The sequence below is a fragment of the Chiloscyllium plagiosum genome, unplaced genomic scaffold (assembly GCF_037043375.1).
Source record: "Chiloscyllium plagiosum isolate Xiang-an unplaced genomic scaffold, Cpla_swu_hap1 HiC_scaffold_40, whole genome shotgun sequence".
In the NCBI taxonomy this organism is placed as follows: Eukaryota; Metazoa; Chordata; class Chondrichthyes; order Orectolobiformes; family Hemiscylliidae; genus Chiloscyllium; species Chiloscyllium plagiosum.
The window spans coordinates 21,719,692-21,733,425 of NW_028270178.1; the positions used below are offsets into that span (position 1 = coordinate 21,719,692).

A 13,734-nucleotide genomic window follows, 5' to 3' on the forward strand; every position below is an offset into this window, starting at 1 on the left:
GAGAGAGAGAGAGAGTGGTCTTGCTAAACACTTTCTAGACCAGCCAGGGCTTGTGCTCAGCCCAACCCCATCAAGGTGGGCTCTGGGTAAACCCATTCTGCACAGTATAGAGAAACAGGTAATGCTGCACATTACTGACGAACCTACTAATCAAACGAATTTCTTTGAACTCAATAAGTGAGGATACTGGAATTTGGCATCAGTATTTGCCTTGCTAAATGGAAATAAAATGATTAAGAGTCATAGAGTGGAATAAGTCTGATTTAATGCAGAGATGTACGCAACTTAAGTTGTTATAAGACTTACCAGGAATACCAACAACAGCAAGGATGGTGCAATATACTTTGACGACCATTTCTATTGGAAGATGCATTTTGTTGTTTGTGAAACAACCTCTCCCTGCTGCTGCCAATCAGTTGGAACGGGAGCATTCCCTCGAAACTGGAACTGACACAGTAACAGTATTTTTTTATATATATACTGTATTGTATCTCCACAGAGAAATTGTGATTATATCTTAATTTTTTTATATCATTTTGAACAAACAAAGTATGACAACAGGTTTATTTTAGTGATGTGATATCATTGAGATTTTCCGCTGTAATTGAATACCCTAAAGACTAGATTAATCTGAACCTATCAGGCATCAAAGTTAATTTCAATTTATCTTCAAATGACAATACTTGCATTGTTCCATATCCTAACAATGCCATACATATCTAAATATCTTCTGATATTCTTTTTCGTGAAGCCCTTCATTTTGCTGAGGTTATACAGTCATTCAGTACCTCATGCTGTCGAGCTCCTTGAGAGCTGTTCTGCTGCACCCTGTTGTCCCACTGTTGTTCTTGTTCATTCAGTTTTACAACACATTTGGGAAATTCTATCTGTGAACGAGCACTCTAATACAGAACTTGAAGCTGATACTGATCATATCAAGAACTGGAACTGATACTCAGACAAATACGAGAAAAGAATCTAATTCGGAACCTTCCCTTCAGAATTACAGAATGACAGAATCACATAGAGGAGAAATAGCTGGGCAGCCTATCATGTTTGTCCCACTGAAATTATACTGAATCCACATTCATCCTATTTTTCAGCACTTGGCCTGTGGGCTTGAATGTTATGATATTTCAACTGTTCATCAAGTATTGTTTAAAGGTTGAGAGGTTTCTCGTCTCAACTACCCTCCAGTCAGTGTATTGCAGGCCCCTTCCATCCTCGAGGAGAGAAGTGTTTTCCTCATGCTCCTCCTTAAGCCTTTCAGTTTAAAATTATCCCGCCTTGTTATTGGACATTCGACAATGGGAAAACAACTACTGTTTATCCGCAATGTCCATGCCCCACATAGTATTATATACCCCGATTCCTGCTCTAAAGAAAGCAGCCCGAGTTTATGAACCACCCTCTTCACAGCTGCATTGTGACACCCCCAGCAACATTCATGGAGAATCTCCTTTGCACTTCCTCCAGTCCAATCAGTTCCATCCTCTGGTTTCAGTGAGAACTGCACACAATTCTCCATCTCTGGCCAAAACTAAGCCCTGATTGATTCTGTTTTTTTGAAGTGGGAACCACGAGGTAGATGAAGACTGTGCAATAACCATTTTCTGCATGGACTTCATCAAGATCTTTGATAAGGTATCGTATGGGTAGGTTGTTGAGTAACGTTAAATCTCATGGGATCCAGGAGAGCTCGCCAACTGGATACAAAATTGGCTTGATGGTAGGAAGTTTTATGAAGGTGTAGAAGTACTGTACCTTTAAGGGAGTTGAAAAGCTAACAAAACTACCTGATCGAGCATAAAGTGTTCTGAACAAGGTGACAATGCAACACGTGGTCGACACAAATAGAACAGTTAGGTTGCCATGAGACAAAATGCAATTCAAATTCGGCTAATCAGATTTAATTATGTCCCAAGATACCAAACTCCAATCAAGTTTGAATTTAATATTTTAATAATATTAAAACCAATGAAACGATCTGATGTTTTAGGATATAAGACCGGACACTGCTAGCACAAGAGGTCTCTGAAAGGTGCCTGTCTGGGGAAGGGGTTTGAACAGCAGAACATCGAGGCCGACCTGGTGAGAATCTGCAGAGGAAAATCTACAAAGGAGATGCAGCAAAGCTGACTAGGTTTGAAACGGGATTTTATTTCGTAAATCTTTATCAGGATTTTTTTGTCAGACTAGTATTGTAGAGTGGGAGGAAAAGATAAGTTTAAGAGAAAGAAGTTTTAAATAGATGTTGGTTTCAATATTCTCTGTTCGACTTAAAGAATAAAGTTGCTAATTTTTATTTTAAATAGTGACCTCTGGGAAATTTCTTTGCCTCTTGAATTTTAACAGATTACAGCACGTGTTGCTGGTTTAAATTAGCAGAGGGCTTTACCCCATGCCATAACAGTTTGGGGGCTTTCATGCACGATTTCAACAGGTTTAGACAGATCCGCGCTGGGATTTGGACAGATTTGAATCGATTTGGGGAATGTGAAAACCCAATGGATTTAATTACTTGCAGGTTAGTGTCCTAGATCTTTAAATAAAATGTGGGTGGGACAATTTGTTTAATTTCAATGACTTGTGGTTGGTTAAACGTGAGAGAAATGGCTCTTAGAATTGCCAAAGAATTTCTGGAATTTGAAGATGATTCTCAAATTTGCCAAGAAAGTTTAGAAAGTAAGAAAAATGCCATACTTTTAGAATTAGTAAAGAAGTTAGATTTGGGTTTGACCAAGGATTAAAGTAAAGCGGAAATTATAAGGGAATTACGCAAACACTTAGGTGTATTAGAGAAACAGATAATTGCAGTCGAGGTGGAAAAACTTTAATTACAATTGAGGAAAATGTAGTTAGGATATAAACAAAGACAGAGAAAAGGAAGAGAGAGAGAGAAAGAGAGAGAGGAGAAAGAGAGAGAGAGAGCCAAAAGAGAAAAATATAAGTTTTTTAGCTGAGCAAAGAGGGAGAGAGAGAGACGAAAGGGAGCGAGAAAGAGAGAGAGAGAATTAAGAAAGAGAGAGACCGTTCTTCACTGAGCAAAAGGAGAGAGAATTTGAACTTGAGAGGTTGCGACTACGTCAGCAAACTCAAGTTATCAGGATGGAGATTAAAACAGATGGTAGTGATATAAACAAATATGTCAAAACTCTGCCGCATTTTGATGAGAAAGATGTCGAAACATTCTTTATTTCATTTGAAACGTTGTCTGGGCAGATGGAGTGGTCCCATGTTTGTTAAGACTAAACTGGGAGGCGGAGCAAGTTATATCAGATGAGGGATCAAGAGATTATGAAGAGGTCACACACGCTATTTTAACTGCTTATGAATTGATACCAGAAGAATGCAGACAGTGTTTCAGAAACAAAAAGAAGGATCCAGGTCAGACTTATTCCAAGTTCGAAAGAATTAAAAATAGCCATTTTACAGATGGCTGCATGCTTTAAAAATAGAGGATGTGTCAGGCCTTACGAGAGGCTATGCTGCTGGAGAAGTTTAAAAATTCTCTATCAGAAATGTTAAGAATTCACGTGGAGGAACAGAAAGGTCAGAAAGTGAGAAGGGCAGCAAGAATAGCAGATGGATACATGTTGGTGCATAAGACAAGCTTCCGGCCATAATCTTGTACTGTGAGATACAGAAGTTGGGAGAAGTAAAGATCCTACACTGCAAAACCATGAGGAGAGCACTGGTAAGAATTCACCACAGGACAAAAAAGAAGCCAAAGACGGTGGACAGGGAGTTTGAAAGGTCTCAGGTGTTTCCACTGTGGTAAAGTGGGACACATAAAGTCACAGTGCTGGTTGTTGAAGAAAAGCATTATGGGAAAAGATGTGGTAAAATAAGATAAGCCAGTAGCATTAGTAGAAGTAGAAAAGGTAACCCCAAGAAGAGCCGAGGAGCTGCAGGAGAGTGCACAGTCTGGGCAGGGGCTGGGTATGGAGTTAGTATCTGATCTCTACAACTAATTCACCTCTGTGGGTAAAGTTTACTCAGAAAGAACAAGGGGGAGTAGGACAAGAAGTTATGATTTTGAGAGATACATAATCTAACCAGTCGCTGATAGTAAGGGATGAGTGAATATGCACCTTTTCTGATCTGTTACACGAGAGTGTGGCAATTTGTGGAATAGGTGGACAGAAATTTAGCATTCCCCTATGTCTGATCTATTTTGAAGTGCCAACTGGAGACTGGGTAATTTGCATTAGGAGTGATTGACAGACTGTCAGTTCCAGGAATCCAGTTTGTTTTTGAGAATGGTTTGGCAGGGTCCAAGGTGGTCCGTTGTTGAGGAGAAACCCAAGGAAGACCAAGAAACTGAGGAGTTAAAACAGAAATAACCTGGTATTTCCCCAGACTGTGTGGGAGCCAGATCCCACTATCATAAATCACAGCACGAAGTAAAAACTAAAGAGAAAGCTGAAGGAGTTGAGGTTCAGTTAGCGGATATCCTGTCTGATGAAATGGTTCAGGAAAAAAAAACCTGAACAGGTAGAGGGTCAGACAGGAGTGTTTAGGTCTGAAAGGCTAAGGGACTTGCAACAGGAGAACAAGATGAAAAAAGATATTTATATATGTGGATGTGTATTCTAAAGAGGATGCAGCGAATAATCCTGAGGATTTTATTTGAAAGATAGAATCCTAAGACGAAAATGGAGATCATGGCAGGTTAGTACAGGAGAGAAATGGGCCGAAGTGCATCAGATTGTGTTGCTGGTAGCATATAGACAGGATGTGTTACGGATAGCAGATGGAATACCAGTAGGAGGTCGCCTCGGGGTACCAAAGGCTCAGGCTCAGGTACAAAATACTTTTATTGACCTGGAATGCACAAGGGTTTGGTTCCCTTTAGCTGTATGTGTCATTAATGCCAAATGGTAGGTAAACCACAGGTGGTAATAAAAACAGCAGCTTTGTTGCCAATTCCCACATTGAAGAATATTTCATGCGGGTTATAACTGATTGTGTAGGTCCCCTCGCGAGAACGAAAAGTGGGAACCAGTGCTTGTTAACCATAATGCATGTGACTACCAGATTTCCAGAGGCAATTCCATTCCGGAGTATCAAGGCCAAAAGGGCTGTGGGGACTTAATGCCTTTCTTCACATTGTATGGGCTACCCAGAGAGATTCAGTCGAACCAAGCATCAAATTTTACTGCTCGGCTGTTTAAGGAGGGTATGGATAGTTTAGGTATACAGCACTTTAAATCCAGTGCGTATCATCCTGAATCCCAGGGAGCTTTAGAAATGTGGCATCATACTTTGAAGTCCATGTTGAGAGCATACTGTCAGGATTATCTGAATGATTTGGATAAACGTATCCCATTCGTATTGTTTGCCATTAGAGATGCGCCAAATGAATCTACTCAGCCCACTCCCTTCGAGTTAATATTCATGCATGAAGTGAAAGGCCCTTTGAAATTAATTAAAGAGAAGTTTATTGGACCAAAGTCGGAGATCTCATAATTAGATTATGTATTAGAAGTGAGGGTGAGTTTAAGTCGAGTAGGTGAGTCGGCTAAACAACTTCTAAAGACGGCACAGCATGGAATGAAGCAGATGGCAGATAAAAACGCTCTCTGACTCGTACCTTTTCCAAGTGGATATCGTGTTACCAATGATAGAAGAACCCTTCAAAGCCAGGTTTAGTGGTCCCTATCAAATTGAGAAAAAGTTGAGTCAGGTGAACTATCTAGGAAAGATGCCAGATGGAGAAAAAAAAAACCTTTATCAGGCATGTCATGTGAAGATATTGAATAAGTGTTAGACTAGAGAGAAAGAACTGGAGAAACAGGTGTTAGTTACTGCCCCACAGAGTGAGGAATCAAATCCAGATGGTGTGGATTTTTATATGTCTTAAAATGTTTAAAAAATGAAGAAATCCTTAAGGAGTGGGATTGGTTATTGATCTATCTGTCTCAGGAACAAAGAACACAATTGGAAGATTTGTCACTGAATATCAGGATATATATAAAAGTCAGATAGACAGGGCAAATGCTGTTGTACATGAAGTAGACGTAGGGAATACTGTTCTGATAAAATAATAGTCCTACTGGCTTAATCCTCTCAAAGGCAGACAGATCCAGAAAGAGGTGGAGGCCGTGCTCAATGACAATTTCATCGAACCAAGCCAGAGCAAGGGGAATTCGCCGATTGTCGTGGTTCCCAAACCAAACAGGACTCAACGGCACTGCATGGATTATCGCAAGGTCAATGCTGTTATAAAATCAAAATCATGTCCAATTCCGAGATTGGAAGACTGTATCAAGAAAGTCCAACAAGCCAGTTACAATCACCGATTTGGACTTACTGCGGGGTTACTGGCAATTACCTTTATCAGAGACAACAAAGGAAATGTTTGCGTTTGTAACCCCAAATGAGCTCTATCAGCTTAAAGATTTTTTTTTGGAATGAAGAACACACCCGCCGCATTTCAAACACTCATGAACAGAGTGTGCCTGGGTTAACAAGCTTGTATTTGGAAGATGTAGCGATCTTTAGTAAGTCCTGGAAATATCACATGATACCGTTGGCCGAGCCCTAAGAATGACGGTGAGAAGCAAAACTCGGAATATACTTAAACAAAACTGAATTCGTGAAAGCACTGTTGACATTTTTGGGACGCATCATCGGTCAGAGAAGGTTGACCACACAGAAAACAAAAACGAAGGCCATCGAGGATTTTCCATGACCAACCTCGAAGAAAGAGGTGCTTGGTTTTCTGGGACTCAGCGGATTCTATTGGAAGTTTGTTCCATACTTCAGCAATGTAGTGGCACCGCTAATAGATTTGCTGAAGAAGAACACAGAGTTTCACTGGACAGAACAATTCCAGGACGCATTCAATCATTTGAAAGCAATATTAACCACGAAACCAGTTTTAGCGACACCAAATTTTTCGAAATCCTTCAAAGTTTTCATTGATGCTACTAACAGGATTTGTAGCTGTACTCCTACATGAAAGTGAGGATGGGATTGATCTGCCAATTGGTTATTTTTTGAAGAAACTCAACATCCACCAGAGGAAATACTCCACGATCGAAAATGAACTGTTGAATTTGGTACTGGCCTTACAGCATTTTAATATGCATGTCACAAGTGTCGTGTCAGAGATGGTTGTGTGCAAGGATCATCGTCCCCTTAAATTCTTCGAATGCTTTAAAGACAACAGCATAAGACTATTTCACTGGAGTCTTATGTTACTGACTTTCAATTTACAAATCGTGCATATTGCTGGTTGTAAGAATGTCATCACTAAATTATAGTGAATTTAGCTGATAAAGTATAGATGTGCTTGGTATCTATTCAATGTTATATATATATGCGGGAGGCAGTTAAAATGAACTTAGATTAAAGTCATATGTATGTTGTAGTCATGTGGCGAAGGGATAGAGAAAAAGAAGATGCCATGTTTTCATTATGAAAACTCTTTTTTTTTCTTTAGGGGACGGTGGTATGAAGGTTTAGATGTGTACTGTACCTTGAAGAAAGAGAGGAAGCTGGCAAGGACTGACTGAAAGCACAGAGTGTGCTGAACAATTTAAAAAGGGAACATTTGCTTGAAACAAATAAAGGGGATTGCGTTGCCAGGGGAAAAAAACAAATTCAAATTTGGCCAATCCGTTTAAATTATGACTCAGATATCAAAATCTAATCGAATTTGAATTTTACTCATGATTTGGAGATGCCGTTGTTGGACTGAGGTGTACAAAGTGAAACATTACACAACACCAGGTTATAGTCCAACAGGTTTAATTGGAAGCACACAAGCTTTCGGAGCGACGCTTCTTCATCAGGTGATAGTGGAAGACTCGATCGTAACACAGAGTTTATAGCAAAAATTTACAGTGTGATGTAACAGAAATTATACATTGAGAAATTGATTGTGTGTTAAGCCTTTCATCTGTTAGAATACACTGATAGTTTCACTTCTTTCATGTGTAAATCACAAAACCTTTTTATTCAAGTAGCATTCTCGGGTTAGCTGTTAACAGTGGTGATAGCTAGACAATATGTTGAAGGTGTTGGCCACCTGTGTTCTCTGTCTATGCCATGATGTTTAGATTGATTCTAATCTAAAAAGTGAGATAACAGAGTTTTACATAAATTCATGCAGTTTTTGAGCTCAGAGTTCGACATGAATGCATGCAGTTTTTGAGCAAAGTACAATGTAACTCTGCAAGTACAAATTCACCACACAAAATATATGTGTGCATTTGGGTCTTTGTCTGGTCTGTGTGTGTTTGTCTGTCTGGGGTGGGGGTTGTGAGTGTGAGAAAGTGTATCTGTGTGTCTGTAGTGAGTGCAGAGTGTCTTAAGTCTGTGAGGGGGTGCATGTGTGAGAGTGAGAGTGTGTGTGTCTGTATGGGTGTGTTTGAGTGTATGTTTGTGCGTCTGTGTGTACCTGTGTTCGTGTGTATGTGAGAGTGTGTGTGTGGGAATATCTGTAGTGCAATGGTGATCACCTGTAATGTGACATGAACCCAAGGTCCCGGTTGAGGCCCTCCCTATGGGTACCGAACTTAGCCTTCACCCTCTGCTCGGCCACTTTTCTCTGCTGCCTGTCCAGAAGTGCACCTTGGAGGATGGTCACCCAAAGGTCTGAGGCTGAATGTCCTGGACCACTGAAGAGTTCTCCAACTGGGAGGGAACCCTCCTGTCTGTTGATTGTTGTGTGGTGCCCATTCATCCGTTGACGTAGCGTTTGCTCAGTTTCCCCAATGCACCATGCCACCGGGCATCATTGCCTGCAACGTCTTAGATAGACAACGTTGGTTGAGTCACATGAGTACCTGCCATGTACAAGGTGGGAGGTGTTCCCACGCGTAATAGTAGTTCTCTGAATGGTACCTGTCAATAAGAAACGTTGTGCAAGAGAAGACAGAAGAAAAGATGACCCAGGAAAACACAGAGGAAAATCTACAATGCTGGCTGGTTTTGAAACATGATTTATTTTGTAAATCTTAATTCAGTTTTAAAAAAAAATTGGACCAGTATTGTAGAGTGAGAGGTGAAAGATAGATTTAAGAGAAATGAGTTGTCAATAGCTATTGTTTTAAGGTTCTCTGTGGGACTTAAAGAATAAAATTGTTAGTTTTTACTTCAAATAGTCACATCTGGGATAAATCTTTGTATCTTGAAATGTAACAGTTTACGGCACAAAGTCAGCTTCTGTGTGTTGGGTTTACATTTGCAGAGGGGTTTACCCTGTGTTGTAACAACTGATAAATTTCAGCCCTATCTCATGGGCAGTTGAGCCATAGGCTTGATGTGACAGGGAATTTGGTGACACCAGGATCACTGATTGGCAATCCAATTGTCTTGTACCATAGGCTCTCACAGAGTCAAAGAGCCATGGAGGTTGATAGCATGGAAACAGGCCCTTCAGCCCAACATTTCCATGCCCTCTAGTCTTAGACTTTCCTACCCTGGGGACAAGCGGTTGGCTGTCAACTTTCTCCATGCCTTTCATATTTTACTCCAATAATCCTTTGATTGAGTGACTTGTGCTTTGGGGATGGGTGGACAGACAGGGATTGTTCCTGCTGGAGTTCAGACGAGTTGAGTATAACCTGATCAATGTCTATAATGTCTCTCATGATCTGGATATGGTGGATGGGCAATGAATGTTTCTCCTTGTGGGTGAGTTCAGACTGTGGGCACGGTTTGAACATTAGTGGGGGAGTCACCCTTTTTGGACACAGATGAGAATTTAGTTTTTAGGGCTGTGTAACTTTGGAACTGATTGTCCCCATCCCATCACTTTCTGGGACAACGAATATATTTAAGTTACAGGTAGATGTATTCCCTTGCATAATAAGAATCTAAGGTTACTCTGGGGCGATGAGTATGGTGAATTCTGAAATGGTGGAGTCAGTTCCAGCGCGCAAGTGACCGACTCAATTCCAGTTTCATGTGTTTCTGTGTAATAATTCGATATCTGAATTTTTATTATTATGATTAATAGCAGTAATTTTGAACTCTGTTATTTTGCATTTGTGTGTGTTTTTAGCGAGAGAGAGAGAGAGAGAGAGAGTGTGTATTTCTAATGGTGTTCCTAAGTATGTTGATGTGAGACTGTGCCTGTCTGCCTGCATGTGTCCATCCGAGTGCACAGTCTGAGTGTCGATGATCCCATGGTGTAACTGTCCATAAACCCCAACCTGTCTCTGCCCCAGTAATAATACACAAAACATACAGACCACTGTACAATCATACATACTGTCACAGTCTCTCACACTCGATGCCAAACACCCACTGCTCTCACTGCACACACAGGGATTTCAGAAATCTGAATAATCCTTTGCATTCAACGTTCCTTTGATACTGTATGTGTGTGTGTGTGTGTGTGTGTGTATGTGTGTGTGTGCGTGCGTGCGTGTGCTTACATGTGTGTGTGTACGAGTGTCTGCATGTGTGCGCACCACCATGCTGTCTAGACAGTTTATCTTTTACACCATGTTAGAGTATTTCCTGTGCGCTGTTAGAGTAAACGTTAATGCTAGATTTTGTGCATCGCCAGGAATATGAGTAGGTGCCAATCAAGAGTAATGTTACATAACAGTTCCCATCACTGCTAATGACGTGACACAATGCATTGTACTGTGAGGAAATTAACAGCAGTCAGTATCATTATATTGCACTGTCATTCTTAGACTAAACAATATTATTAAATGACACTTTATTGAAGATTTTCTTAAATTAGCATCATTCCACAACAGCAATGACTAGTGGAATGATCTATCTAGCCTTCACAAAATATTCCCTACACATTGGGTTTCATCTTCCCTTCCTCTGGGGAACACGCACACACAGACACACACAGACAGACAGACAGACACACACACACACACACTCAAAGAAACTCTAATGTTTGGGAATTCATGGCCTGAGCTTTGTAATTAACCCCCTGATGAACCAGCCACGCTGAGGTAGAAAGCCATCTCTTGTTTGCTAAAGGACTGCCACTAATTGTTTTGACACAGTTATTATATGGTCTCATTTAATCTGAGGGAGAGATGGCTTGATTTATAAAGAAGGTGAAATTGAGGACCTCTGATGGATTTCACACGAAGCCAGATAATGTAAGGGAATTTTTTTATTCTTCATGAAAGTTTGGTTACAATTCTCCAAATAAAGAACATTTACTATCCTCTTATTGCAGCCTTTGGTGTTCTTGGTAAGACAATGTTATTTTTCTTCTTGGACAGTGAATGTCTTGGTGTTCATGTAACAGATTTCAGGAATAATCCTCATTGCAGAGTCACTTATCCATCAGAAGGAACTGGGGAATACAGACTCAATGATGCACATTTACTGAGCAGCGCCTCCAGGATAGGTATCAGCAAAGAAAATCAACTCTTGGATGTTAATGCAATGTTTGTGTCCAAACAGAATGTTTTATTGGAATCAAGAAATATTTAGCAATTATCTAGAATTAATTTAGATTTTGCCATTAGTGAAATATAAAGTTTATTGGAAGAGCACAGACTTTAAATTTTCAATGTTGTTTTGACCTCAAAATGCAGTCCGTTTGTCTACATTGTACATAAATCTTTGGGAAACTCGCTGTAAACTCACCTCCAACTATTTCCCAAACATTTCCGTGATATTTCTTTATGGAATCCGACTTCTAATCTCTTCTCTTTCATTCTTACAGCAAACCTACTGGTCATCGTCATTCTCTCCAGTGGAAATTATGGACTTTCTAAATGTATCTTGCCTTACATAATTGCCATGGCAACTGCAGATTTCCTGGTGACATTTTTTATTGTAATTGTGCATCATATTTTGAATTATCACTTTACACATTCATTTCTATCCTACAATGCTGTTTGTTAGTTCATTCTCTGTGTTAATCCTGCCACACTGGATATGTCTGTGTGGTTCACTTTCTTCTTTGCAATTTACCGGTTTGTAACAATCTGTTGTCAGAAGTTCAAATTAAACTACCGCACAGTGAGAACTGTCACTGTGATTTCAACCACGCTGTCTGCCCTGATTTCTTTTTCTGGTTTGCCTGTGACTCCAGCTGAATAATTTCAAGCGTTGCCTGGGGCTGTCGCTCCAATATGGCCTTTTATTTTTCGCCTTCAGGTGAGGCCTACTCTTGGCAGAAATAAATTTTAGTTGCATGGCTGCCTTTTTGTTTGATATTACTGCTTAACTCTTTGACATTCCAGCGTATTTTAGTGACAAGCAAAGTATGCAGCGCACTGTGGGGTCTCAGCAATGAGAATAGCACTGATCCTGAGATGAAAAGCAGAAGGAAATCCATCGTGTTACTGTTCAGTGTATCAGGCAGTTTTGTCCTATTGTGGCTAACAGCAGTCGTTAACTTTTTAACCAGCGAGCTCACAACAACAGCGTATTACCGAGGTGATAACACAGCTCCAACATATTTTGCCACTGAATCTGGGTACATTCTCATGAGTTCCTGTACAAACCCACGTATTTATACACCTACAAAACCAAATTCAGGGAAGAGATGACGAAGATGATGAAACATCCTTTCCTTTTGATATTGACGTTGGTTAAGAAAAAAGTTAAACCAAACCTTTCTTCATGAACTAAGTAAATATTAGCCCGTGATCTCACTCAGAACAGCCTATTCTGATGTGGCTGAGGATTGCACTTGTGAATATTAAATGTTCTTAAAATATATTTTTTTCATGCTGTACACCGGCTCATTTCTCAGAGGGAAATAGTTGTCATGGTGTTTACCCTCTATACAGTCTAATCATTGTCACTGTTTTACCTGACAGGGGCTAACATCACAACCACCTATTTTCATTCAGCAGCATCGCTGTTTTAATCCTGAACAGTCGTTCAGCCCTTTGAATTGCACAGCCTCACCTTCATTTACCAGATGGATGGCACTGCTCGCTTCTGATTCTATTCTGACCTGAACCTTCTGAGAGAAGATTGGTTCGCTGTCAGCTGGTTTATGATGCACACTGATGCCAACAGAATGGATTCAATCCCTGTCACTGACTGAGGTTCAATCCCTCTCACTGACAGAGATTACCACAAAGTACACTCCTCCTCAAACGAAGGATGGGAATCAGAACCAAGAAATAACGTCTGTGTCCGTCTAACAGTTACTGTTAGCGAAAACATTGCTACACCGCCTTTTTAAAGGAATTTGGTGCAAGATATTTTGAAATGAAGCAAAGCCAGCAGTGTTTTCTGAAAAGCAAAACGTGGCTAAATAGTCCCTAATCTATGAGGATAAACGAAGCCGGATGGATGCAGATGTAGCGCATTCGAATTTCTAAAGGACATTTATAATGTTACAGCCCGTTCTCGAAGCACATGGTGATGGGGTTAGTATGCTAGTTTAGAGCGAGAATTGAGTCATGATGAGAAACAGATTGAGGAAAAATGGGTCATTTGCACATCGTTAAACTCTAACGAGAGATCAGTGCTTGTACATTCATAATCACAAACTGTACTCACACTAATACAGAGTCAAGAAGGAAATTGATGAGTTGAACAATAAGTCTCCATCAGGAACATTTAGTTAAGATGAGTAAACAAAAAATAGCAGATTGAGGATAATATTGTGCATTGTCCATCTCGTATTCAGCATGGACAAGCAAAATATTCATTAACTGAAGATGACTGGAGAATGTTGAGATACAGGACAGTCTGGGTGGCCTATACAATCAAATAATAGTTTTTGGACAAGTACATCAAACAATTATGAAGGAGAAATAAAAGCTTTTA

General features: G+C 40.1%; 1 pseudogene; it reads left to right on the plus strand.

The window, feature by feature from the left end:
* The window catches only part of LOC148138399 (uncharacterized), a 52,444-nt pseudogene extending 39,870 nt beyond the window's left edge, over positions 1–12,574 (plus strand).
* The last annotated feature ends 1,160 nt before the right edge of the window (positions 12,575–13,734 follow it).